This window comes from Pangasianodon hypophthalmus, chromosome 2, assembly GCF_027358585.1.
Source record: "Pangasianodon hypophthalmus isolate fPanHyp1 chromosome 2, fPanHyp1.pri, whole genome shotgun sequence".
Lineage (NCBI taxonomy): Eukaryota > Metazoa > Chordata > Actinopteri > Siluriformes > Pangasiidae > Pangasianodon > Pangasianodon hypophthalmus.
The window spans coordinates 5,634,805-5,662,161 of NC_069711.1; the positions used below are offsets into that span (position 1 = coordinate 5,634,805).

A 27,357-nucleotide genomic window follows, 5' to 3' on the forward strand; every position below is an offset into this window, starting at 1 on the left:
AGTCTGTGGATCAGCGCGCTACACTTATTCATTACCTAAAAGAAACTTACAGCAGACTACAAGTGCCAAAAAATAAAGTAAAGCTTCACTTCCTGTCTGTTCCCGTTGGATAAAATAGGCATCCTGAAAAAATACTATTTCGTTACATTTCTTTCTGTCGTCGGAATTAAACTGTACTAATATAGATACGGGGTAAGTGGTCGTTTCTGACGTGTTTGCAGTTAGCACAGCCGCAGCAGTCAGCTACCTCAGCGCTAGCTCGCTAGTATTGATTTTAGCCTGCTAGGAGTTAATCCTAACACGTTTTCACACGTTCTTATAACTGATAATCCTAGAGCTTATAACTCATAAGCCAAGAAACTGCTTGGGGTTCTTGATAACAGTAAAATTTACTGTAAACTATATTTTGAGGGGGGAAAAAATCAGTTTTAGGGGTTTATGGAATTAATTTTTGATTGTTCAGTGCTTTTCTGCCAGCTACTAAAACCTGGGTTAAAACATTATTATTATTATTATTATTATTATTATTAATAACAACAACAACAATAATAATAATAATAATAATAATAATAATAATAATAATGCCTGTAGCATATTATTTGTAAGCATTAGTATTTTGTATACAGTCAGTTATGAATTTAAGGGATATTTTGAGATTAAACATATCAGCATACAATGTTTTATACAATATTATATCAATGAATGAAATGTTTTCTTACATAATGCATTTTTTTCTGTAAAACACTGGTTTATTTGTTATTATGCCACCACACAATTGATATTTGTTGAAGCCTCCACTGAACATAATAAGAGCACTGAGGTTCGTTTGCTGTCTTGAACACTTGTTGAGGATCTCATGTTCTTCAGATTCTTATATTTGTGCATTTAAACTGGCATCTTCAGTTCAGACTGTGTGTTTCACAGGGGTTCGAATTAGAGGCCTGGGGTGGCCATGTTAATTATGCGTTCCTGCAACCATTTCTGTGCTGATTTAATATGGAACAATATGTTTGGGCTCAGTGTGTTACTGAAAGATCTCAAGAAAAGTCTCAACATCCTGCCAGAGGCGACCAGTTTTGGGGTTTAAATGTCTTAGTACTTAGTGAAAGAGGCCCTGGATCACTAGCTGTTTAAATAAAAGTCATGAATTACAGCTATTTGAATAATCCAGCTTTGCCTCCTTAGAATTCATTCGTGTATGGCGGCCATGCTGTTTACAAATTTTAACATGTTTTTGATTACTGAGGTTCACATTCTGCTGAGTAGTTTGACACTTCAATTGTGAAGACAGGCCAAAAATCCTAGGACTAGTTCACAATAGTAGGTTTCTCATATTATGCAAATGATCACAAATTTAAGTGGGTGGAGCTAAAGGGTCCAAAATACTTTTTTTAGAATGGGAGCAAGCCACATTAAACTGAAAAAGTTCACTGTAGGACCTATTTTCTAAGAGAAAAGCTTGTTTTTATGTGCACAAATGAATAGCACTTCCCAGTGGCCTGTCTGAGTGAGATTGTACCAGATAGTAGTGGGTCCCATCCTGAACCTACCAGTCAAGTTTCATGATGATACCTCAGTGTTCACCCTGTCAAATGCCTGCTGAAAACTGATTGGCCAGTGGTGGCCATGTTTTTTTTTTTTTTTTTTTTTTTTTTAAGTCATTAGGTCATTATCAAAAATACACTTACAGATTACCACATTGATGCACCAAACCAAATTTCAGCTCAAACTTCAAATTTCTACAATTCCTGAGAAACATTTATCTGACCTTAGCTCCTCCCCCTTTATATGACCATGCTCCAAACTTTGCTTTTGACCTCAGAATCTTGTGCTGTACATGGCATGCAAATTTCTTGAGATCCACGCAAGCAGTCATAAGTTACAGCTGAAAATTAGCATTGTGAAATGCCTGCTAAAATCTGACTGGCTGTAGGTGGCAGTGTTTTTGAAGTAATTAAGTGATGATTAAAAATCCAGTTCCAGATTAGCAGATTGATGCAGCATACCAAATCTCAGCTCAAACAGACTCACAGTTCCTAAGAAATGACCATGCCCCAGCCTGAGCAGACATCCTCAGAACCTTGTACTGAACATGACTTTGAAGTTTGGTTCAAATCCATATTACCAATCATAAATTACAGCTGTTTGATTGAAACAGCTCTTTCTCCACAGCTGATGCTCAGCCACTCCCCCACTACCACAAACATACTATTAAAATTTTGTGACAGTAATGCTAAAATGCTAAAACTGTGAAGTGTTGGCTGCAGTGTGATTGGCTGATGACTGCTATGTTTTTAACGTAACCTAGACAACAGTAAAAATCCTTTCACAGATTAGCACAATCATTAAGTACGGCAGATTTTAGCTTGATTGGACTTGCGGCTTCAGAAAGAATTATTTAAATCTAATCCCATCCCCTATTAGAATCTGTAAGATGAACTGTGTTTTCATATAAAACCATTGTATTGTAGGAGTGCATCATGACTCAAACACATGCTCAGGACACACATGCTGATTGGGATTTTGAAATAACAATCACACTAGGATAATATTTCAGGAAATGGGAAATAATTTAAAACTCATTCAAACACTGCCCATCTTTTTCCTAAAGTCATCCTATTTGAATGTCCCTGAACCTCGCTCTACCCATGCACATTTGCGTAGCTTCACATACAAAAACACAGATTTTTAGATAGAATTTCTAGATTATGATTTATACAGGGGTGTTAAACTCAAAATCTGTCCTGCTAAGAACAAGCATGTCCATAGACTCCCATCTCTCTCTCTTTCTCTCTCTCTCTCTCTTTCCCTTGCTCGATCTCTTTTTAAAGAAAAAGCTGAAATATCACATTGACATAAGTACTCAGTCCCTTTGCTATGACACTGGAAATGGTTTATCCCATTTCTCTGGATTGTCTTTGAGATGTTTCTACACTTTGACTGGAGTCCACCTGTGACAAATTCAATTGATTGGATAAGATCTGGAAAGGCGCACACCTGTGTATATAAGGTCTAAAAGCTGAAAATGCATATCAGAGCAAAAACCAAGCCATGAGGTCAAAGGAACTGCCTGCAGAGCTCAGAGACAGGATTGTATCGAGGCACAGATCTGAGGAAGGCTACAAACAAAATTCTGCTGCACTGAAGGTTCCCAAGGTTGATACACTCCACCGATTTGGGCTTTATGGCAGAGTGGCCAGTGGTCCTCAGTGCAAGACATGAAAACCTGCCTGGAAATGTAAAATTTCATGCTTTCATGTGTCTTGCAAGGAGGAGAGGCTTCTGTCTGCCACTCTGCCATAAAGCCCAGTGGAGTGTGCAGTGATGGTTGACCTTCTGCAAGTTTCTCCCATCTCCACATGATCTCTGGAGCTCAACCAGAGTGACCATCGGGTTCTTGTCACTTCTCTTACCAAGGCCCTTCTCCCCAACTGCTCAGTTTGGCTGGGCTGCCAGCTCTAGGAGGAGTCCTGACTGTCCAAACTTCTTCTATTTAAGAATTATGAGCCCACTGTGCTCTTGCGAATGTCATGAATGTCATGGCATCAGTGATGTCTTTCCAGGGCTTATTATTTTCCTCATAAGCAGTGCTTTTTTCTAATGTATTTGTTTACTTTGGCCCTGTTTCTGGCTACAATGCTGTTACACTTGCGTTCACTCCCAGTGTTATCTGGCTTTTCCGGGTGCTTAAACAAATTCCTTGTGTTCAGCAACTGAGACTCAGCACTGCTCCTAGAGCTGGCCGCCCAACCAAACTGAGCAAACGGGGGAGAAGGGCCTTGGTAAGAGAGGTGACCAAGAACCTGATGGTCACAATGATGAGCTCCAGAGATCATGTGGAGATGGGAGTAATTTGCAGAAGGTCAACCATCACTGCAACACTCCACCAATCTGGGCTTTATGGCAAAGTGGCCAGACAGAAGGCTCTCTTCAGTGCAATACACATGAAAGCCTGTTTGGAATTTGAACTTTTTTGGCAAATTCTAGCAAAGGGTCTGAATACGTATGTAATATTTCATTTTTTTCTTTTTAATAAATTTGCAGAGGTATCACAGATCTGGGTTTTGCTGTGTCATTATGGGATATGGTGTGTATATTGATGTAACAAAAATAATAATTTAAAGCATTTTAACATAAGGCTCCAACATAACAAAATGGAAGAAAATGAAGGGGTCTGAATACTTTCTGAAAGCACTGTAACTCTTTGGCAGGTTCGTGATGGTCCTCCATGTTCTCATCCTCCTCTTCAAGTGCAGGAAACCTCTTTGACATTAAAAAGCATAACACAAGCAACAATAATTTTGCACACAGTGGAAAATATCAGCGCCAAGGTTTCCTTACTGACAGTAGGGTAAACTCCTAGTGATCCATTCAATTTTTCTGCAGATCTATGCAAAAAGTCAAGTGAGTTAGAGCTGTTTGAGTAAATTAAGCTCTGCCTCATTAGAATTGATTAACATGTGGTGGCCACATTATGTGCAAATGTCAGCATATTTGGATAATTATTGAGGGTCACACTCTGCGTAGTTTGACACCAAAATTGTGAAGATAGGACAAAAATCGTAGGACAAGTTCTCAAAAGTAGATTTTGCATATTCTACAATTAGCAAAAAATCTGAGGGGGTGGAGCTAAGTGGTTCTTGAGGCTTTTTTCTTTGGGAATACCCAAGGACTAAGTAGTAAAAAGAATTCTCACCTTCGGACTTATGGTATTTGAGATATGAGCCAAAACATAAAGCGCTTCGCCCTAGTGCCACCATTAGTGATCAGGCTCATCTCTCTTGCCTGAGTTGTGGGAGGGAGTACAAATTTTCATGTCTGTAGGACCTACGGTTGGTCTGCCTGATCAGTTTTATCAGAGAAGAAGAAGAAGAAGAATTCTAACAAAAAACAATAGGGTTCCAAGCACTACATGCTTGGCCCCCTAAATATAACCGCAAGCCCCAGTGTGTGGGGTCCAAGCAGTCTTAGTAAACATTGCTCCCAGTGGCCAGTCCATGACAATTATACATAGAACAACAAAGAGATCATACATGAACATAGCTTTGTGACAGTAGCTCAAGGATAGTTGTGTGACATGCCTGCTGAATGCTGATTGGCTGAAGGTGGGCATGTTTTTGAATTAATTCATTGGTGATTATCCAGTGACAGATTAGCACATTGATGCAGCACACCAAATTTCAGCACAATCGGACTTTCAGTTTCCGAGAAAAAGCTATTTCAATGTAACTGTGCCCCATTTCAATGGCAGTGCTACAAACTTTGTGTATCAGTAAGTGATAAATATAATGCAAAATCCATCACGGCGGGAAACTGGTCAGTGGGATCTAGCTGAATTCAGCTGAAACAAAGGAATAAGAGGAAAAAGAATTTTGAGTATATGACTTATGGTTCTCGAGATATAGGACAATATGCAAAAGTTTGCACTATAGAGCCACCTAGTCCCTTTACTTCCCTGAGGAGCACTGGGAATTCTGTACCATGTGACAAAGTTTGGTGTTTCTATGACTTGTGATTTGGGCAGCCCATCACATTTTAGTGAAGAATCGGAAGAAGAAGAGGAAAAATAAAGTTACAAACAATTCATTCATGGACCCCTAGTATTAAGAAGAAATATACCCCCCAAGTGGCGATCTGTGGGGTCCAAGCACTGCACGCAAATAGTGCCCCCACTGGCCAGTTGTTGCCAAGATACATAGAACAGCAAAGAGACGATAGATGAACATACTTATCAAGTTTTATGTTGATAGGTCAATGCTAACTGTGTAAAATGCCTGCTGAAATCTGAAAGCTGAAGGTGGTCATGTTTTTGATGTAATTTGGTGATGATTAAAAATCCAGTTACAGTAAGTAGTTTGATGCAGCACACCAAATTTCAGCTCAGTTGGACCTTTGGTTCCAGAGAAACAAGCTATTAGGACTTAACTCTGCCCCCAATCCATGACCACACTCCAATATTTGCAGACATCCTCGGATCCATGTACTGAAAGTGTCTTTCAACTTCAAATTCAAGAATCATTTTTCTTTGCCATATATATTTACATGTATTAGGAATATTTCTTGGTGTTTGGTCACAACATGATACATTCAACACACACATCACAGACAGCAGAGCACAACTGCCATCCTAATACACAAATATTGCATCCAATATACAAATACTACACCTTAAGTGGAAATGGTAGGCTCAGTTGTAATTTACATTCCAGCGGTTGTAGAAATAGCAGCTGGATGCAGTTCAGGGTGCATTAAATGGAGTGGAACAATAGTTATAATAATAATACTAATAATAATAATAATAATAATGGTAATATACAAGTATCTAGTGCAGGAACCAGGATTGCAGGTCAGCATTGTAGTGATTACCGAATGCTTCCTGGCCAGCCTGGTTAATAACAGAAATTGCCAGTGGAAAGACGTTGTTTTGATGATGTGTGGTTTTTGTTATCAGGGAGCAGAACTGCTTTCCTGGTGGTAGTTTTTGGAACAGATCGTTAGCAGGGTGGGAGGTGTCACTGATGATTTTTCCTGCTCGCCTCTTCCTGGCGATGTAGGTCTTCATGTGATATGAACAGGTCTTCAACTGAATTACAGCTATTTGAGTAATTCAGCTCTGCATCCTTAGAATTTATTGATGTATGTTGGCCATATTGTTTACAAATGTTGTACATGTTTTTGATAATTATTGTTAAGATAGGCCAAAAATCCTAGGACTAGTTCACAAAAGTTGGTTTCACACATTATGCAAAATATTACACATTGTAGTCGGCAGAGCTAAAGGGTCCAAAGGGCAGTATTATTAAACATATTAAGGTAAAAAAAAATTCACTGTACACCTTATTTTCCAAGAGATATGCATGTTTTTGTGTGCACAATGTATAGTGAATAGTGCCCCCCAGTGGCCAATTTGAGTGAGCTTGCATAAGATAGTATTGGGTCTCAACCTGAACCTACTACTCAAGTTTCGTGATGATAGCCCAATAGTAACCCTGTCAAAAGCCTGCTGAATTCTGACTGCCTGATGGCTGACATGTTTTCCTGCAATGAAGTCAATTTCAAAAAAACATTTACACATTAGCACATTGATGCATCATACTAAATCTCTATTGGATTTGCGCTTCTTGAGAAACAGATATCTGACATTAGACAGCTGACCTCCTTTGTATGACCATGCCCCAAATGTTGCACATGACCATAGAATCTCCTGTACATGCCTTTCAAGTTTTGTACAATTGCATCTAACCACTCATGACTGTTTGAGTAAATTAGGCTCTGCCTTATTGGAATTGATAGATGTGTGGTGGCTATATTGTTTATAAATGTCAAGGTTTTTTGGATAATTATTGAGAGCTACACTCTGCTGAGCAGTTTGACACCAAATTTGTGAAGATAGGCCAAAAATCCTAGAACTAGTTTGCGAAAGTAGGTTGTGCATATTATCTAAATTAACAGAAAGATCTAACAAAAAAAATCTGGCAGAGATTTGTGCACAAGGTCTAGATCAATTCGGCTTATGCCATGGAATAGGAGGAAAAAAAGAATTTTGACCCTATGTCGCACAGGGTATAGTCCTGAAGATGCCTATTAAGTTTTGTGTCAGTGTGCCTGGTCGTTGCTGAGATGCAGCCTCACTCCCTGTTTGGTGGCTTGGCCGTCAGATTTGTTGGCACATTATGGGCAACCCATTTGGAATATCAACATTCTTTTGATAAATATGGTCTAGGTTGGTCTGAAAATGTTGTATGCTAAATTTGGTGTCGATTGGAAATAATTTGTAGGTGGAGTAGCGAAAAAACAATTTTTGACAAAATTCAAGATGGTTGACAGGAAGTACACTTGAATTTCAGATGTTGGTGTGCATTCAGCATACTCAGCATTCTCCAGGGAATTATAGGAAAAATGAACTGTGAATTTAGCCCAAATTCTTCAAATTATATAAGGAAAAAAATGAAAGTTGTCACAGTTCTTGACCACGAGGTGGCACAGTCATGAAACTTCTTGGGTACTTTTGGGGCTTGATCCTGAAGATACTTATCAGGTTTTGTGAAGATGCTTTGATGCATTGCTGAGATACACCCTCACATCCTATTTTTTTTTTTTTTTTTGCATTTTCCAACATGTTACAGGAGAATGGTTATGGATATCAAAATTCCTTTGATAAATTTTGTTCAAACAGGTCTCAAGATGATGTGAGCCAAATTTGGTGAAGATTGGACAATTGGAGGAGGAGTAGTTAGATGTAAGCATTTTTAGGATGCTTTTGACCAGTAATTTGTTGTACAGACTCAGGGTATGGTCCTGAAGATGCCTACAAAGTTTTGTGTCAGACCACAAAGTTATTGCTGAGAAACAGCCTCAAATCCTGTTTGGCAGACTTGCTGTCAGATTCACTGGCCAATTACGGGCAAATTGTTTGGAATATTCAGAAAAAAATTTGATAACTTTCGTGAGGCTTACTCTGAAAATTATTTTGTGATGATTAGATTTGTAGGAGGAGTAGTGAAAAGACTGTTTTTGACAAAATCCAAAATGGCGGAAATCTCATTAGGTGGAAATTGATGTCATAGGGTGCGGTGAACACGTCTCGACCCAGGGAATCCAGGGATGCCTTTTAAATTTTGGAAGCATGGTTCAAAAGTTATGATCATAAACAAACTTCCAAATTAGGCCCAATTTGACTCAAAGGTGGCGCTGGAGCTTTGGCAGCACTTGGCCCAAATTTGGTCAGAATGCTCCCTCCAAAATCCACCCTGGAAAATCAGTGTGCCAAATTTCACAACTTTTTACCAGACGGTTCTATGGGCTGCCATAGACACCCTAGCCAGAAGAAGAAGAGGAAGAAGAATAATAAGAAGAAGAAAAGGTAAAATAACAATAGGGTGCCTACGCACATTCAGTGCTTGGCCCCCTAAATATAGCCGCTAGCTGCAATCTGTAGGGGATAAGCACCGTGTGCAAACCACACACGTGTATTTTAGGAGTGCATCATGACACACATGCTGATTGGGATTGTGAAAAGAATGCAGTATGCAGTGTTCCCACACTTTTTCAGAGATCATGTTCTAGAACTTTTACAGGACATTTTCAATAACATACAGAGGGAAAAAAAGAAAAAGATCATGCCATAAAGCAATACATTCCTCTCTACAGCCATCTTTAAAAGATGTACAGTTTATGGCTATGACTTACCTATGAAATCAGCTCTTTAATATGAGCTCTTGAGATCTTATACATTATGACAAAATGACACACACACAGCTTCAATGTTAAACTCATCACTTTATTAGCATTACGAAGGTACAACGACTGCCTGGGCCCTTCTCTTTTAAGCTTTCCCTTCCCTCTTCCTCCAACTGCAGTCTCAAAAAAAAAAAAAAAAAAAAATAGGAAGAGTAAAAACATGAGTCTGCAAAAAGCATGTGCCTCTATTTTACCTACTAATTGCATAGACTAACTTAAGTCCTAAACAAATAACATCCAAACATCTGTGCCAAAGCCATTATTTCTTAAACTCCAATGGTCAATGCAACTAGAGTTTTCAATAAGCATATCTTTGCTAATCGAGTATCCTCATTCCAATGCCCCTTGTCCATGAGACATTGTGAGGTCCCACAAGGCTGTATATTCTGCTCTGCCACTGAAAAAATTTCCAAGAAATTGGTGAAGCCTGCAAATGTAAGCAAAATTTTGGAATTCTGCTTTATGGTTTGTGTAGACTTGCATTGAAAATGCTTTGTACTGTGCAAGGAGCTCATCACACTGGTGCTTGGACCCCTAATAATAATAATAATAATAATAGTAATAATAAAGAAAAAAATCTGAACAAAAGGAGTGTAAGGAGTTAAAAGTTACTAATGTAATCAGGGGCAAGACGATGTAGGGCTTTGTAAGTTATTAAATCAATTTTAAACTCAATTCTGAAAGCTCACATGTAGCCAGTGTAAGGCAAGATTGGGGTAATATGAGCTGTGGCCTTCATTAGTGGCAGAAGCCTGACAGCTGAGTTCTTTATTATCTAATGTTGAGCAACTGACCATTACGATAATGAAATAAATGCAAAAATGGGATAAATGAATTAAGACGAATTAAAAGACAGGATTAAAATTGTTTAAAAGGAAGGTCTTGTTTGAGAGTAATCTTATGTTTGAGAGATCTAAGATTAGAAACATCTACACCTCTTGTGGACTGACCATGGAAGATGTGCATACGTGTAGGTGCTGTTGCAACGACTTAAGCCAGCAATCCAGAGCAAACAATTGACTGAATAGTTAGACTGAATAATATTGTTCATTGTTTACCTTTGTCCAAACACTCTTCACATTTTCTACCAATCCTTGAATGATTTAAAAAAGTCGTTGCACCACAATCCTCTACTTTCTTCTATGATCAACAAAAGTTTTCAGTGATCCCTACTGAAGACATATTAAGAGCTCTAAAGTGTTTTACAAAGTGTGACTGGAAAAGGAGCCATCCACTGATATGCTGTTAGGATTCTCAGCAACAGACCCTAATTGCAGTACAACTCTTGCCATCCCAAGCAATGCAAATTGAGACATAAATGCATTTGTAGATTATTTCTTCCAAAAATAGGAAACATTCAATATACCTAATAATTTCACAAGAAAGCTGTAGATGATGCCATGGCCCATGTTAGCACTATTGAGAGAACAGATGCACTAACCTCTAAACAATCCACCTCTAAGACAGAGAGAATTTCTTTGGTGATCATTTAATATGCCACTAATAAAACAGTGGCTCAGATTAGATTATCCTTAAAACTTCAAATTCCTCCAGGACAATCCAGAGAAATGCTTTCCTTTTAAGGTACCTTCACTTATCTCCTGCATAGAGGATAAAACATCAAAGCTATACTTATCAGGAGCAAATTAAATTATTTGATTAATAGAATCTATGGCACTTATATGCAGCTGTTCATAACTACAGTGTATTTTGCATATAGATAATCTACCTACCTTTACCACAGGAAACACTGATGAGGCCCAGAAAGCCTAACTGGTCTACAGAGCAAAAGCTGCTGTTGGTGCAGCTAGTGAAAGCCAGGAGAGAAGGTCTACTGACTGGCAGGCATTCTTGCCGTGAGACAGCAACCAACCGGAGATGGGCATGGGATGAGATTGCGGAGGAAATCTCCACTGCCCACCCTGATGTTCCCCGTACAGGAAAGGAGTGTGAGAGACACTGGTTTATAGAGCAAGCCAAAGCTAGAGAGGCTATGGTAACCCAAAAGTCACCCACAGGTATGAAAATAGCATGTGTGTGTATTTGTGTCAGCAACAGAATGAACACTGTTGTACTGATAGAGGACTGAACAGTACCACTGATCAGGAACCATCCAGAGCCTCAGAAACATGCATGCATTCAGAGATTGGTACAAAATTAAAGATGCATATATAGGGCATATCAGTGCCCTTCATAGTTACTGGTACCCTTCATATAATTTTTTTTAAATGATTATATAAAGTAAACATTACAAACAATCATTCAGATATTTTAACCAAAACAATTCTCATTAGAACGAGAAATGAAAAAAAAAAAAAAATTCTTAAAAAACTTATAGTATTTTTCATTTGCTTTCAGTCCGATTATCTTGTTGTTGTCTTTAACCATGTCCATGTCCTGTCTCCCTGGGGCATAAATATGAGGTTGCATATATGTAAAATTACTTCCTCTAAAGAACCTTCAATACAAATTGATGGTTGTTAACTTGCACAAGTCATGGGGATAAGCAGTCATGTGTGCTCGGTAAGGGGCAGGTCTTGTTATATTGTGATTGACTTTTTGTCTAATATAGACAAAAAACCACTGCTCTGAGGTTCTTGTTGATTATCAGTGTGAATACTGAATTCTCCAACAATTATTACTTTTTCTACTGAAACAGATGAGAGATGAGGTGAAAACATGTGAAACATTACATTGGCTTCATTTGTGTGTCAGTGGTAATGTAACAGTATTATCCCATCACATGAAATTGCGTTTCAAGCCTGGGTTCCTTGCTATTATTGGGGCAAGTGTTACATTTAGTGATCCATACAGGAATTAGGGAAGAAGGCTCATAATGGCATTACAATAGTTGCAGTCAAGTAATTTCCTAAATACATTATTTGAATCTATTTGTATACTGTATAACTGTGCACAGCAGTTAAACGCATTTCTCATACTTGAGCCTCCTAGTCAGTCGATAGCCATTTAGGACAGAGCGGAGACTCTGTAGGAAAGACTGAAATGTGCAGTTAACAATATTGTCTAAAGAGGAGGCCTTGGGAACAAGCACAAACCTGGGAACCAGTCCTGGTGGATGGCCGAAACGCTGTGATGGAATGATTTTAAAAAGGCCCTGCAGTCTGTGCATTACACCCCACTTGGATTGTACCACTTCTTCTGGCAACCAGAGCATTGCACTTTCGTTTTTATAACTTATATCGTTTTATAAGCCTCTGCCCACAGATTAACAGGCCGAAATTAAAGATCAGTTATGGACCCACATACAGACCCCAGATCAGTGTATATGGGACTTTGGGTATGATTGAGCATGAAATGGCAGCCAGATATAGGAAACAGTGCGCCAGATCTTAAATGCCTGTGATCCAAGACTGGCCAGTAGCTTCAATCATGTGGATAGCACAATGGGCTCATTGGTAGTGGTTGTGGCAATCATGGCTCAAATGAAGCAAAGGAAACAGTTAATCTCTGAGGGAAGGCTTTCTTCATTTTTGGCTGCGAGATCAACAATTAACCAGCAAAGATCTCCAACAAACCTCTCTTACAATTTATGAATATTAATGTGGACATTAATATTCATAAATTGTATGAATTTATGACATTCTCTATTGGTTGTTCAGGACAAAGAACCTCGTGGTTGGATGGTATGAGAAATAAGAATTCTACCTTCAGCCCAGTTGTTTGTTATACAATAGATTTTACAGCTATTAGTAATAGAGCAATAGATTTTCCATCACATGGTAGGAACCCACACTGTTTTCAAAGGCCACCATAATCATGCAAATTTATTTTAGTTAGTGGAAATAGTGACAAATTTCCTCTGTGCTTGTACGTGAGCTCTGTTAAGAACAATTCCTCAGAGTGATCAGAAAAATAAGACAGTAAACCTATCAATCACAGCTCAAGGGGAGCAGACAACATACGCCACCAGTTCCATCTACAAAGAAAATTAGATTAGAGTTCATTTATTCAACATCTGTAAGATCCTCTGTGTAGGAACAAATGGTTCACAATCGTGGGGGTCTCAATCATCCTTATAGGAAGTGACATAGCACAGTTAAGACTAGAACAATGGTTAAGGTTCAGTGTGGGACATGATTAACAACAAAAAAGATTATAGCTGCAGTAAACATGCAAGAAGATACACACAAGGAATGAGAGCTTGAGCGACTGTGCCTAAACAGTTTGACTAGTAGCTAATTAATCATCACGTGTTAGGGTTAAAACTACGGTCCGAAAACCTAAAACAAAGCGTCCAATGTTGTGACATGAAGTAGACTGCCAATTTTAAATGTGTGAAATATGATGGATAAGAACAGAAGGTTCATGTGCCCATGTCATTGAAAACCAACAGGGAAATGTTAATGCCATGTTTTCTTTTTGAACATATTTCAAAACTTTCTTTTCTTCTAGGAAGCTACTTGCCTCTTGATTTAGGGCCAGAGTTAACCCACTGCTTGTGGTGAGCAGGTTTTCTTTGCTACTTGGTAGAATCTAAACAGATTAAAATAAACTAATAAATGCATAATTAATAAACTAATATTTTTTCATGAAATTATACAAAATATTCATCCTCAGATTTCCTAAAATTGCAAGAAAACACATTGAAAATGTAGAAAAATATGTTCCAAAACAACATAAAGATTAATAAAGAATAGTATGTATGTATGTACAGTGAACACAAAAACTTTACACACTCCAGTTGAAATCAAGATAAATCATTTCAGATCATTTTCCATTATTAATGTGATGTAGAAACCAATAAAATTCAAGTGATAAACAATTAGAAATGTTTTGGGGGAAAAGAAAAAAAATTGCCAGGTTGCATAAGTTCATTTCAATTTTATTTGTATAGCACTTTTAACAATGGACATTGTCACAAAGCAGCTTTACAGAAATATATAAATTCCAGATATAAATTTAAAATTTATAAATTTAAACCTAATGAAAAAGCCAGAGGTGACAGTGGTGAGGAAAAACTCCCTGAGACAACATGAGGAAGAAACCTTGAGAGGAACCAGATTCAAAAGGGAACCCTTCCTCATCGGGGTGACACCAGATAGTGCGATTATAAATAATGTCTCTTTAATTACTTTACTCTGTAAAATAAAAAATTCAATTGTGTAACCAGGAACTTATGAGCTTATGAGCAACTTATGATCATCAGAGTTTCTGAATTCATTATAACCTGAAATCTATTTTGTTGAAGTTATCAGCTGTTCAATGATGGAGACAATGTGTGTACACCCCTTAACTAGTACATTATTAAAGCAAATTTTGTTTGTAATACAGCACTTAGTCTCTTTTGGTAAGAGTCTACCAACATCTTGATTGGGCAATTTTATTCTCCTCTTCCTTGCAAAAATGCTCCAGATCTATCAAATTGTGAGGGGATCTTCTGTGCACAGCCCATGTCATTCCACAGGTTTTTGATAGGATTTAGATCTGGGCTCTGACTGGGCCAAAATGTAGATCTTCTTCTTTGGAAGCCATTCCTTTGTTGACTTGGATTTGTGCTTTAGGTAATTATTGTGCTGGAATGTGAAAATCTTCAGCTGTCTAACAGAGGCTTGCAGGTTTTGTGCCAAAATAGATTGGTATTTGGAGCCATCTATGATTCCCTCTATCTTGACTAGAGCCCCAGTCCCAGCTGAAGAGCAGAAGCATGATGCTATAGCATGATGCTGCCACCACCGTGCTTCACTGTGGGTTTATTTTTATAAAATAAATATAACAAAATAAAATATCGGGAACTGTCTCCTCATAGCTATTACTGATTTGTTTGTGTGTTTGTGAGGGAAAATCTGAGCTGGACTAGTGAATAGAATAAAGTCTGATTCATAAAACAACTTGGGATGCTATGTCTGAGCGTTTTCATTGTATATCACTCAGTAACCTAGCTAATAAAGGAGCTTTGTTACACTGTAGTTAAGCTAATAGTAGTCAGTGCATTCATGTATGCTTGGTGCCAAACACATATGTTCTGGTATCATTTTTATACCAGAACATAAACAGATTTTACATCTTAATACTTTCTTGTCAAGTCCAGTCTGCTAATTCACTCCCGTAAAAGTCACGTGAAAGTCCCTATCGTTTCATAAAATCACAGATTTGTTCTGATTTGGTCCCACACAGCTTAATTGTAATTTTGTCACCTTTCAGTCAATCCAAAATAATTAGTACCTTGAAAAGTACTATCCATCCAAAAAAAGTGCCTTTTTCCTCAGAGATTGTCAGTCACAGGCTCAATTCATGGCATGTGTAATGCGGGAAAAAAAGTGAGGGGGACAGAATCACTTTCCTGCAAAAGCACCAGCGTACAACCAAAACACGAATGTGTTTAATATTGTTTTGCTAAACATTAATTACAAACTGCAAACTTCATCAGTCATTGTTATACCCTATGAAGAGAGCAAATAGTGAAGGGAAGCCAGTTATGATTCAGTTTAACTTCTAGGTTTTGGAAGTTACTTGCTTGTATTACTGGCTTCTATAGCTTATAATGTTATGCTAAAGAGAATGAATTCCATCTGCTAATCTAGTGAGCATTGACTCAGTTTGAAAGCTGAGGCACACTTACAAATAAAGCCATTTACCAGTCAGGCTGTCCAATAATAAGTGTCGCACTGCTAATTATTTGGAATAGCACATTCAGCACAACATGAAAGCAGCTCCATCCTCAGGTTATTACAGTGTTTGAGTTGCTTTTTAGCAGTGGTTCTACTGAATTTCTTTCATGACTACAGTGAGTAAATGCCTCCTTCTGATGTGGATATCTGTGGATATATATTTTTTGTTGCAGAACATATCAATCCAGTGACCAATCTTGTGCTGGAAATCCTCAGACTACAGAGAAAGGATACAGAGTTTAGAGACAGGTAACTCTTCTAGGAAACACCACAGCCTTCGTCACTTACTATAACTAAGCTCCAGTCATGGGAAAAAGAAAGTACACCCTCCTTCAATTCTGTTATTTATCAGGGCCTATATAACAATTGTGTGGTCCTCACCAACTTCTATAAACAAACAGATAACCTCAGGTGACAACAAAAAAACACAACAGATTTCAATATTTAGTCATTTTTTCCTACTCTTCTTTACATTGCTACAGTTCATTGATGTTTGATGGCAGATGGCCTCACATTTGTTTCAAGAATATTCTGGTATAAAGTGGAGTTCACCGTTGTCTCAATTACTGCAAATTTCCCAGTTCCTGTGGCTGCAAAACAAGCCCAAATCATCACCCCTCCACGACTATGCAGGACAGTTGGTATGGGGTGTTTGTGGTGATATGCTGTGTTTGGTTTTCACCAAACATGGTGCTGTGCATGATGACCAAACATCTCCACCTTGGTCTCATCAGTCCAAAGGATATTGTTCCAGAACATTTGTGGTTTGTTCAGATGCAGATTAAATTTTGCAAACATAAGTCTTGCTGCCATGTTCTTTTTGGAGAGAAGGGGTGTTTTCCTAGCCACTCTTCCATGAAAGCCATACTTTTTCAGTCTATTTGTGATTGTGCTGTCTTGAAAGTAAACATTAATGTGCTTACAGAAAACTGTAGGTCACATGATGTAGCTCTAGTTTTCTTTCTTTTTTTTTTTTTTAAATTTCTGTTAAAATGTCTGTTAATGTTTTTTTATGAGCATTAAACAGTCTGATCTTGGACTGAATTTGCTGGAATGCCCATCCCTGGGAAGACTGGCAACCGCCTTGAAGGCTCTCCATTTGTAAACAGTCCTTCTCACAGTAGAATGGTGAATTTCAAATTTTTTGGAGATGGCCTTATAACCCATCCCAGATTGATGAGGAGCAACAATTGCTACTTTGAGGTCGTGGTTGATGTCTTATCTTCTTGGCATGATGCAGACACACTCCTGAGTGTTCCAGAACACCAAACCGCCAAAAGTTATGCTTTTGAAGAGGTAGTCAAACTTCTTGATGATTAACTAATCTTGTGCATTTCATTAGTAACACTTGCTAATTACTCTCTTAATGATTGTGGAAGTAGGAAGGGTATACTCCTGTTTTCCCACCTGGTTTCAGAATGTTGGTTTACTTTTTGGGAAAAATGACAACATATTGAAATCTTTAGTGTCTTTCATTCATTCATTCATTCATTCATTCACCTGAAGTTATTTGTTTGTTTATAGAAGTTGCTGAAGCTCACACAGTTGTTATTTAGGCCCTGATATCTGAAAACGTAGAACCGAAGGAGGGTGTACTTTCTTTTTCCCATAAACACAGCCATAGCAATAATCTGTACACACACAAAAGTAGCGGTTTTGTTTTCATTTTGGTACATTAAAAACCTACAACATTTTTCGAAGTGACAAACCATTAAAATCAAATGCATCACTATATAAATTAACTAACTCAAATCACGTAATTACTCTGTATGGCCTGTGAACAAAATAGTTAGTGGGGCTATAACAATACACAGTGAGTTTTAGGCCCAAGGAGGGAAGGAAATGCTGCTTATCTTGGTTAACAATATTTATTTTCTTTGACTAATATTAATTGCAGTAATAAAAGGGAAAAAAACAATGCAGGTATTATTTAATCCGTTTTAATTTTGGTTTTATTAAAAAATTAAGACATGGTGTAGATTTATACATAGCCTTATAACTTATAGCCTACATATAATTTCATGATGCATCAAAGGCACTGGCAGCACATTATACAACACTTCTCACACTTCTCATCTCACTCTGGAAATATCAGTTTATTGTAATAAAATGTCCAAATATGCAAATTAAGAACATTGTAAAGCTAGAATGATTTTAATGTCTTCAGCCCAGTCAAAAATGAAAGAAGATGGTTGGGTGAAGCACCCAACAATGATGGAAACAAAAAAACACATCCCAAAAGCAGAATTTACGTTATCACAGAAAAAGTTTTTGTGCACCTAGGCCATGAGTCGTGACACTTTTTTCCAGACTTTTCCCCAAGAGCTGACATATGTAGTGTGGTAAGTACACTATATTACCAAAAGTATTCGGTCACCCATCCAAATGATCAGAGTCAGGTGTCCTAATCACTTGGCCTGGCCACAGGTGTATAAAATCAAGCACTTAGGCATGCAGACTGTTTTTACAAACATTTGTGAAAGAATGGGCCGCTCTCAGGAGCTCAGTGAATTCCAGCGTGGAACTGTCATAGGATGCCACCTGTGCAACAAATCCAGTCGTGAAATTTCCTCGCTCCTAAATATTCCACAGTCAACTGTCAGCTTTATCATTACAAAATGGAAGAGTTTGGGAACAACAGCAACTCAGCCACGAAGTGGTAGGCCATGTAAACTGACGGAGAGGGGTCAGCGGATGCTGAAGCGCATAGTGCAAAGAGGTCGTCGACTTTCTTCACAGTCAATTGCTACAGAGCTCCAAACTTCATGTGACCTTCAGATTAGCCCAAGTACAGTACGCAGAGAGCTTCTTGGAATGGGTTTCCATGGCCGAGCAGCTGCATCCAAGCCACACAAGTGCAATGCAAAGCGTCGGATGCAGTGGTGTAAAGCACGCCGCCACTGGACTCTAGAGCAGTGGAGACGCGTTCTCTGGAGTGATGAATCACGCTTTTCCATCTGGCAATCTGATGGACGAGTCTGGGTTTGGAGGTTGCCAGGAGAACGGTACATTTCGGACTGCATTGTGCCGAGTGTGAAATTTGGTGGAGGAGGAATTATGGTGTGGGGTTGTTTTTCAGGAGTTGGGCTTGGCCCCTTAGTTCCAGTGAAAGGAACTTTGAATGCTTCAGGATACCAAAACATTTTGGACAATTCCATGCTCCCAACCTTGAGGGAACAGTTTGGAGTGGGCCCCTTCCTCTTCCAACATGACTGTGCACCAGTGCACAAAGCAAGGTACATAAAGACATGGATGAGCGAGTCTGGTGTGGATCAACTTGACTGGCCTGCACAGAGTCCTGACCTGAACCCGATAGAACACCTTTGGGATGAATTAGAGCGGAGATTGAGAGCCAGGCCTTCTCGACCAACATCAGTGTGTGACCTCACCAATGCGCTTTTGGAAGAATGGTCAAAATTCCTATAAACACACTCCTCAACCTTGTGGACAGCCTTCCCAGAAGAGTTGAAGCTGTAATAGCTGCAAAAGGTGGACCGACATCATCTTGAACACTATGGGTTAGGAATGGGATGGCACTTAAGTTCATATGTGAGTCAAGGCAGGTGACCGAATACTTTTGGTAATATAGTGTATCTTCAGGTCAATTTAAAATTAAATATGAGATGTTCATTGCTTGGATTTCTGATTTTATAGGTGAAAGTATTTTAATAGACTATAGTGCAGTCATGAGCTAGAGAGTCAGAAGTTTTTTTTTACCTGAAACTTGATAGTGAAGGTTTACATAAATTAAAGGTTTTGAGAGGTGTTTTATCTTTAGAACCTATTTATTCTGATTACATTTAGTTTATGAAACTCAAAATAGTAATTTTTGGTTTAATTAGCTAATAGACTGGTTATACAATGAAAAATCAAGTGACTGAGACCAGAATATTTATTTGTATTCAGTTTTAATATCAACAGTATGGGGTTCAGTGTGGGTGCACTCATTGCATGCCTACAACTGCCTGTGGATGTATGTATTTTTATAATATCATTTTTTATGTTGCAGAGGAGAACAGTATAACTCTGTATAAAAATAACCCCCAAAAATGTGAACGAGACATTTGGGAGAAAAATAAACTAAAATGTCTATATTGATATTTCTCAGTAACCCCACCCCACTGATTACCGATTTCACTCACACAGAGCTCACACCTGACATCCACTGCCATATAGTCTTCTTGTTTACCTTGAAACAATTTGAATTATTATATGCATTGTGTTTTCTGCAAGCATAAAAAAAATCCTTTTTGTTTTAAAAAATAAAAATAATAACTGAAGATTCATGCTAGCAAGTAGGACCATTAAACCTATGGCAGTTATAGTCACAATGCCATTAAACTGTCACGTGATTTCCATGTTGTCTTTCTCTAGGATGGAAGAAGACAGTACAAGCTGTCAAGAAGAGGAGGAGGAACAAATGGAAGTGAAATATGTTCCAACTACAGTTACACCTTTTATAAACATTGAGTTGCCCCTAAATCACACAAATAATAATAGTGAAGATAATGCTCCAGCCAGTCCCCTATGCCCACTGTCACCCTCTGCAGAAAAAAAGACCCTAGAGATATCTGTTCTTCGCCGTCAAGAACGTGTGTTACAGTTGCAGGAGGAATACTATTCCCTCAAAATAAAACATCTCAAAGCACGGATGTTGATGGACCTTTGATGGGACAGTGAGGCATGAGGAAAAACGACTGTTTTACTGTTTTAAAAACACAACACTAGGAATTCTAGGTCTAGATTTCTATTGTCATAGCTGTGGCTTCAATTATCTGTTGATTTATCAAAGGCTGATCATATGGACTACAATTCTGATTAGTCTCCAGAGAAACAGAATGAATCCTTTAGTTGTTGTACACTGTATGTGTATGCTTCATGAGAAATTGTCTGGCTCAGTAATATCCAGTGTTCAGTATTTGATATGACACCTTTTCACCAATAGATGGCAAGATAGTAATTTATTTTCTCACTTGTAATACTGTATTTAAAATGTGGATATCCAGGCAAGCATTGTATAGACACTGCTATGATGTGCTGATCTGAGTTCTGTCTGCCTAATTAGAGCTAATAAGGTTTTGAATGTCCAACTGGTTTTAAACATAAACTTATGAGCAATATCAACTTAAAGGCAGGAGACAGAAACTGAAAGGTTGTAGAGGTATTTGTCAAAGATATCTTAAAATTCCAGGTAGGAGTCTGTAGTTTGCAGGCCAATTTTAGTGCTGCACTGACAAACACTTTAAAATAACAACATAGTAAAACTGTATGAATGTTTATATTCTCTGTCAGAGGGTGTGATGCTATTTCTTGTTGTTTCAGCTATAAGTGTTCCACTGCAAATCTTGTTAAATAATGGCCCTGTTCAGACCTGGTATTTCCATCCATCTCAGTTGATCTGATCATAAGTTATCAACTGAGAATGCTAACTGTTCACACCTGGTATTTCCTTGTTTCGAATGTGTGTTCAGTGAACACTTGTAATTTGTTAGTTGCAGGGTGCCAAATCTGCCAAAAGCAATCCAACATCACTTCAAAATCCAACCTAAAAATACTACCCAATGCCAAATGAAAACAATTTCCAATGATATTTTCTAAATAAACCATCAGATACAGAAGGTCTGTAAAATTTTTACTCACATTGTACAGCATTCCCATCTGGTTGTGCAGCATTTTGATGGGATTTGCTCATCTAACCATGCTTAATGTGTTTTCAACAGTCACATAAATGAAAAGAGAAGGACATAACTTGTGACCTGTGAATTCAGGCTTAGGTTTGCCTAGACCTTCAGCCTAGGGTTAGGCTTGTGACTCAAAAGAAAATGAGTGGGTGGGACTGTAGTCTCTTTGGTCAGTAAAAAAAATTATGTAGCGATCATGCCAAATTTTGTCTTGCTGTTTTGCCTTACTGTTACTTGGTTATTTGTTAGCTAGTTACCCCTACATTAGGACTGCCTGTAGTCCTATGACTTTGTAATTTCAAACTGTCTGTAATTGCAGGAAAACAGGATGATGCAAATAAGCTGTGGCACTGGCCTAACACCGGACTAGCATAAGAATTAGCGTAATGTTGATATGTGCAACTTGACAGTATAATGAGATCAGTTTGTATGCAGAAAAGTGGATTGGGCTTTTTATTTTTATTAAAAAAAATAATAATTACAGGTCACTCAATAATAAAAGTACAGGATGGATTGTGCTGTGTGCAAAATAAGAACACAAGCATTTTGTTTTCCTGTTTAGGCAAACAAGTTGTTTGATTTGTTTGATGTTTTCCTTCCATTATCCATTCACTCATCATGAGTAATCCCTGTAACAATTCCCTTTTTTTGGTTCAGAGGAAAATGAGGAAATGGGAGGCAGGCTTGCGACAACTCAACAAGGGCTCTTTATTTACTTTACTTTTTTTTTTTTTACTTTTGCTTTTCAGCAATTTTATTCTACTGTGCACATATAAATACACACAGCTCTGTGCTGCTCTCGTATCTCTCTCTCTCTCTCTCTCTCTCTCTCTGGCTGGTTTATGGTAGGCTCTGGAAGCACAAAAAGACACCCATAAACTTGAGCTAACACGACACAGGTGAAAATCATCATGCGTTACCTGCCGGTTTGACCTGCCTCTTCTCCGTCCACAGCCGATGCTCGACCATGCCGCCGCATACCCCCACCGTCCTGACGGGAGAGGTAATCCGCCACCACCATCTGCGCCCCCGGCATGTGGACTACCTCGAATCTGAATGGCTGAGGTGCCTTGGCATCCTTCATGCGGTGGAGCCATTGGGCATGAGCAGAACACAGGGTAAAAGGGTGCCCCAGCAGTTGGTATCAGAGGGTAAGGACCGCCCACTTAATGGCCAGACGCACTTTCTCAGTAGTCGACTTCTCCCACTTGCTATGTGACCTCAAAGGGTCCTTGCCACTTTGCGAGTAATTTAGAGCTTGACGTGGGTAGTAAAACGAGCTGAATACCCCTGTTATACACCCGTGATTGATGTTCTTGCACCTGTAGCAAATTCTCCTGTGTTAATTTTCCCAGGGTGTGAAGTTTTGCTCTCAGGTCAAGAACTTACTGAATTTCACTTTTACTGTTAGAAGGTGCCTCCTCCCAATTTTCTCGAATTACGGCTAACACCCGTACAATAATTCAAATGGGGAAACCACATGGAGGCTTGCAGGACCCCTCTACTGCTAATAACAGGGACTTGAGCCACTTATCCCAATTCCGCGCATCATCGTGAATGACCTTATGAATCATTTTTAAGCGTTTGATTAAACCGTTCCACCAACTCATCCATCTGCGGATGGTAAACCCTGGTGCGAATCGATTTAATTCCCAATAATTCGTAAAGTACATGTGGTGTCTGTGACATGAATATAGTGCCCTGGTCAGCGAGGATCTCCTTCAGGATCCTGACTCGAGAGATAACCCAAAAAATAAATCACGGATTCTGGAAATCACATTGCATAATCCACCAGGATTACACAAAGCGATATCCTTTCGTGCACCTTTCTAATACCCCGATGAGGTCCATGCCTCCTGGAAACTGCTTTTGAAGGGGACCTCAATTAATGGAAGGGGGCGCAATGGCGCTTTTGGGGCAGCCGGCAGATTCACCAGCTGACATTCGCGACATGCCACACACCACCTGCGAACACTGACACAAATGCCCAGCCAATAAAATCGGGCCATGAGACGGTTCAGTGTTTTATCCTGCCCCAAATGCCCAGCCATGGGATTATGATGAGCTGCATGAAACAGGAGTTCCCTACGGCTCTTTAGCACTAACAACTGTGTCTTGTATTCCTTAGTTTGAGTGTCCTGTGTCACTCGATCTTTCACAGTTTGCTGACCATCGATTACTCTCACTTGGTCAAAGGCATGCCTCAGGGTATTGTCGCATGACTGCTCAGAGGGGAATCCCTGCCCAGGGTCTGCAACAATGTTTAGGTGGGTGGTACGTGTCAAAATAACATCCACATGAATGCCAGGAGCCAAGGTTTCCCAGCAGAACATTGCACAGAGCATCACACTTCCTCCGCCAGCTTACCTTCTTCCCACAGTGCATCCTGGTGCCATCTCTTCCCCAGGTAAGCAACCCACACGCATCTGGCTGTCCACATGATGTAAAAGAAAATGTGATTCATCAGACCAGGCCACCTTCTTCCATTGTTCCATGGTCCAGTTCTGATGCTCATGTGCCCATTGTAAGCTCTTTCAGCGGTGGACAGGGGTCAGCGTGGGCACTCTGACCATTCTGCAGCTAGGAACCCCCTATACGCAGCAACCTGCGATGCACTATGTTCTGACACCTTTTAATCATAGCCAGCATTAACTTTTTCAGCAATTTGTGCTACAGTAGCTCTTCTGTGAGAGTGGACCAGACAGGCTATCCTTCTCTCCCCATGCACATCAATGTGCCCATGACACTGTCGCCTGTTCACCGGTTGTCCTCCCTTTGACCACTTTTGGTAGATACTAACCACTAGATACCAGGAACACCCCGTAAGACCTACTGTTTTGAAGATGCTCTGACCCAGTCATCTAGCCATCACAATTTGGCCCTTGTCAAAGTCACTCAGATTGCTCATTTTTCCTGCTTCAAACATGTCAACTGTGACAACTGTCTGTTCACTTGCTGCCTGTTCACTTGACAGGTGCCACTGTAAAGATAATCAATGTTATTCACTTCAACTCTCACTGGTTTTAATGTTATGGCTGATCTGTGTGTGTGTGTGTGTATACATATATACATATATATATATATATATATATATATATATATATATATATATATATATATATATACACACACATACCAACTCAGAAAGAGAAGATCTGCTCATGATCCATTTTTTTCCATTTTCCAATTTCATGTCAAACCATTTTCTTCTTACCTCACTTAATTAACATTTGATTCATTTTTTCCATAATTTGGATTTTGGCCTTTCAGGTGCTGTTACACTGTTAAATAATATATTTTTTTGGCATAGATGTGACTCAAAATAACTTTCATGTCTACCTCTGATAAAGTCTATAGTCTATTTTTGCCTTTTGCTTGTAATTTCAGCAGTAAGCTTTGTCTTCTATAAAGTTTTGTATACAACAAATGAATGTATACAACATTAAAAACAAATTAAATTGAGTTGGCACTTGTCAGTTCACAAGCAGATTCACTGCTTAGCAACTTGTGGTAAGTCACTGATGAATAATACTACTAAAATTGTTGACTATTAAAATGTTATACTGGATTCATATGGTTTTTCCTGTTTTCTTTTCTGTTTATTTTGTCTATGTCTGTTCTCATTATGCCATATCCCATTGCATTCTCCTCTCTTCTGCCACCTGCAACAAAGAACTAAACAGTTACGTACATGAACATGTGTGCAAAATTAACTTCAACCCTATTCTGTCTGAGATAAACTTTGCCATCACCTATTTTACTTACAAAAAGTAGGTAAAATGTAGCTCCTAAATAGCTATTAATTCAGTTCAGTTCACTTTTATTTACGTATCACGTTTAACACTAGAAATTATAATTACCCATAATATTAGACTCCCAATGTTTTGTACGAAAATACTAATCTACTAAGATCAGTACTGCCCCTATACCCAGGGTATTCTGGTAGTTTACAACAAATAAAAGCAATTTTCTAACAGTGGACATCAAGGCTGTAACAAATCTCTGTAATTTGGCCAATGGGCAAATAAAACCAACCATATTCATCACTGACCCAGAGGCAATAACCTTTCTTTGTTGTGAGGAGAATAATGGAACATCCCAAAATCCCCAATTTTCCTGACTATTTACAAAGGTTCCTTTTGACATTTTCCAACTACTTGGTTAATGAGATAGAAAAAAAATGATTTTCATTGGATATCTCAAATCTGATCATGCAAAGACAGGTATATGTTTATGTTTATATTCTGACTAAATATCTAAATAGATTTACAACTCATTGATGTCTGTTTATAATTAATGCCTAATTTCTTGTAATGTTGTGTTCTGTTCTATTTTAATTCTGTCAACCGGAATCTTTAATTTTTTTATTATAACTTTCATTGAACACTGTGTAGTTAGCTAACACGACACAGGTGAAAATCATCATGCGTTACCTGCCGGTTTGACCTGCCTCTTCTCCGTCCACAGCCGATGCTCGACCATGCCGCCGCATACCCCCTGTGTAGCTGTGTCAACTACTGTGTAGCTACTCGCAGCTTAGGCAGGCAGAACACAGACACAAGACTGCAAGATTAGTGCAAATACAAGTGAATTTACTGATATAGTAGGTGGTAGTGTAAGAGAGAAGGTAGAGGTAGTGAAGAGAGAAGGTGAGGCTGGATTTATCTTTGGCCGTGAGCAGTTGTGAGGAGCATGGCAGGAGGGTCGCTGTCTGATGGGCATGGCAGCATGAGAGAGCAGCGAGGAAGCGCAGCAGTGTTCAGGACACCTCTTGGGCTTGTGGGCGTCGCAGTCTCGAGGCATGGTGCAGTCGCGGAGTGGAGTCTTCAGCACTGTCATTGGACTCTGGGGGAAATAAAGAATGAGGACAGCATTACAACACAAGTACAACATCCTCACCTCTCGGTGTCCGTCGCGCCCTTTTATCCTCTCCTGTCTTCTTGATGAGGGTGAGGAGCTGTTGCCTGCATTACTGGCCACCAGCCGTTGCTTTATTTTGCCGCACCACCTCGTGCTCCAGCCACGTGCTCCCTCGCTTTCCACGACATCAGTGCTGAAGGGACGCTATCCCTTCAGCACCACACTGGTAGCCGCACGAGGAGCATTTTATGTGCATGGGTGGAGCAAAAAAAACCCACTGGATTGGTCAGAATACACGTGAATAAAAAGAGAGATATAAAAACAGAATTTAATATAACGAATCATGATTATCATTTATCATTATAATCTGTTAGTTATTAATCACTCATACCACAAAACTCACTATTTAATTCCGGTCCTCATGCCTGAAATTAATGATGAATGGTAAACATGGCGCATATGCCATGTTTCATTAAATAATATTTTATTCCAATCCCTCGTTTTTTTATGTACTTGCTTTTTGATTAACAATCAATTTTTACTTTATATTTAGCTTTAGTTTGTGCAAATACTGAAACCTTGCCTGTTGAGACTGGTACCTTGTCATGGTAGGGTAGCTTGCATTCTTCAGTGACCCAGAGAGCTATATGGGCAGGAGATTTCACTCCTAGCAGGCCCACCCATGCCGGTCAGATCTGTGGGTAGAAGGCAGATGAAGACCAGTCTCCTGGTCCCCCAGGTTTGGGGTTAGGTGCATGGCTAGTTACCAATCTCTGTAAAAAAAAAAAAAAAGTACCTTGCTACAGAAATGGCCACAAATGAAAACAATTCACAAAGCATAACAGGAGAGCAGAAGCACCACGCTCAAATTAATGCTGCCGGCTAAACCTACTTGGGAGCTGGCAGCATGACAGCTGGCCTCCTAAGTGCAAAAACACACACCCAAA

The 27,357-nt window shown here is 39.0% G+C and overlaps 1 non-coding gene across 1 annotated transcript; it reads left to right on the plus strand.

Annotated features, from left to right (window-relative positions):
• Nucleotides 1-58: 58 nt before the first annotated feature.
• Nucleotides 59-25,448, plus strand: si:dkey-6e2.2 (uncharacterized). Its single transcript, XR_008301050.1, has 4 exons — nucleotides 59-192; nucleotides 10,985-11,258; nucleotides 16,043-16,118; nucleotides 20,244-25,448. It is a non-coding gene; the product is annotated as an uncharacterized si:dkey-6e2.2 (transcript).
• Nucleotides 25,449-27,357: the final 1,909 nt, after the last annotated feature.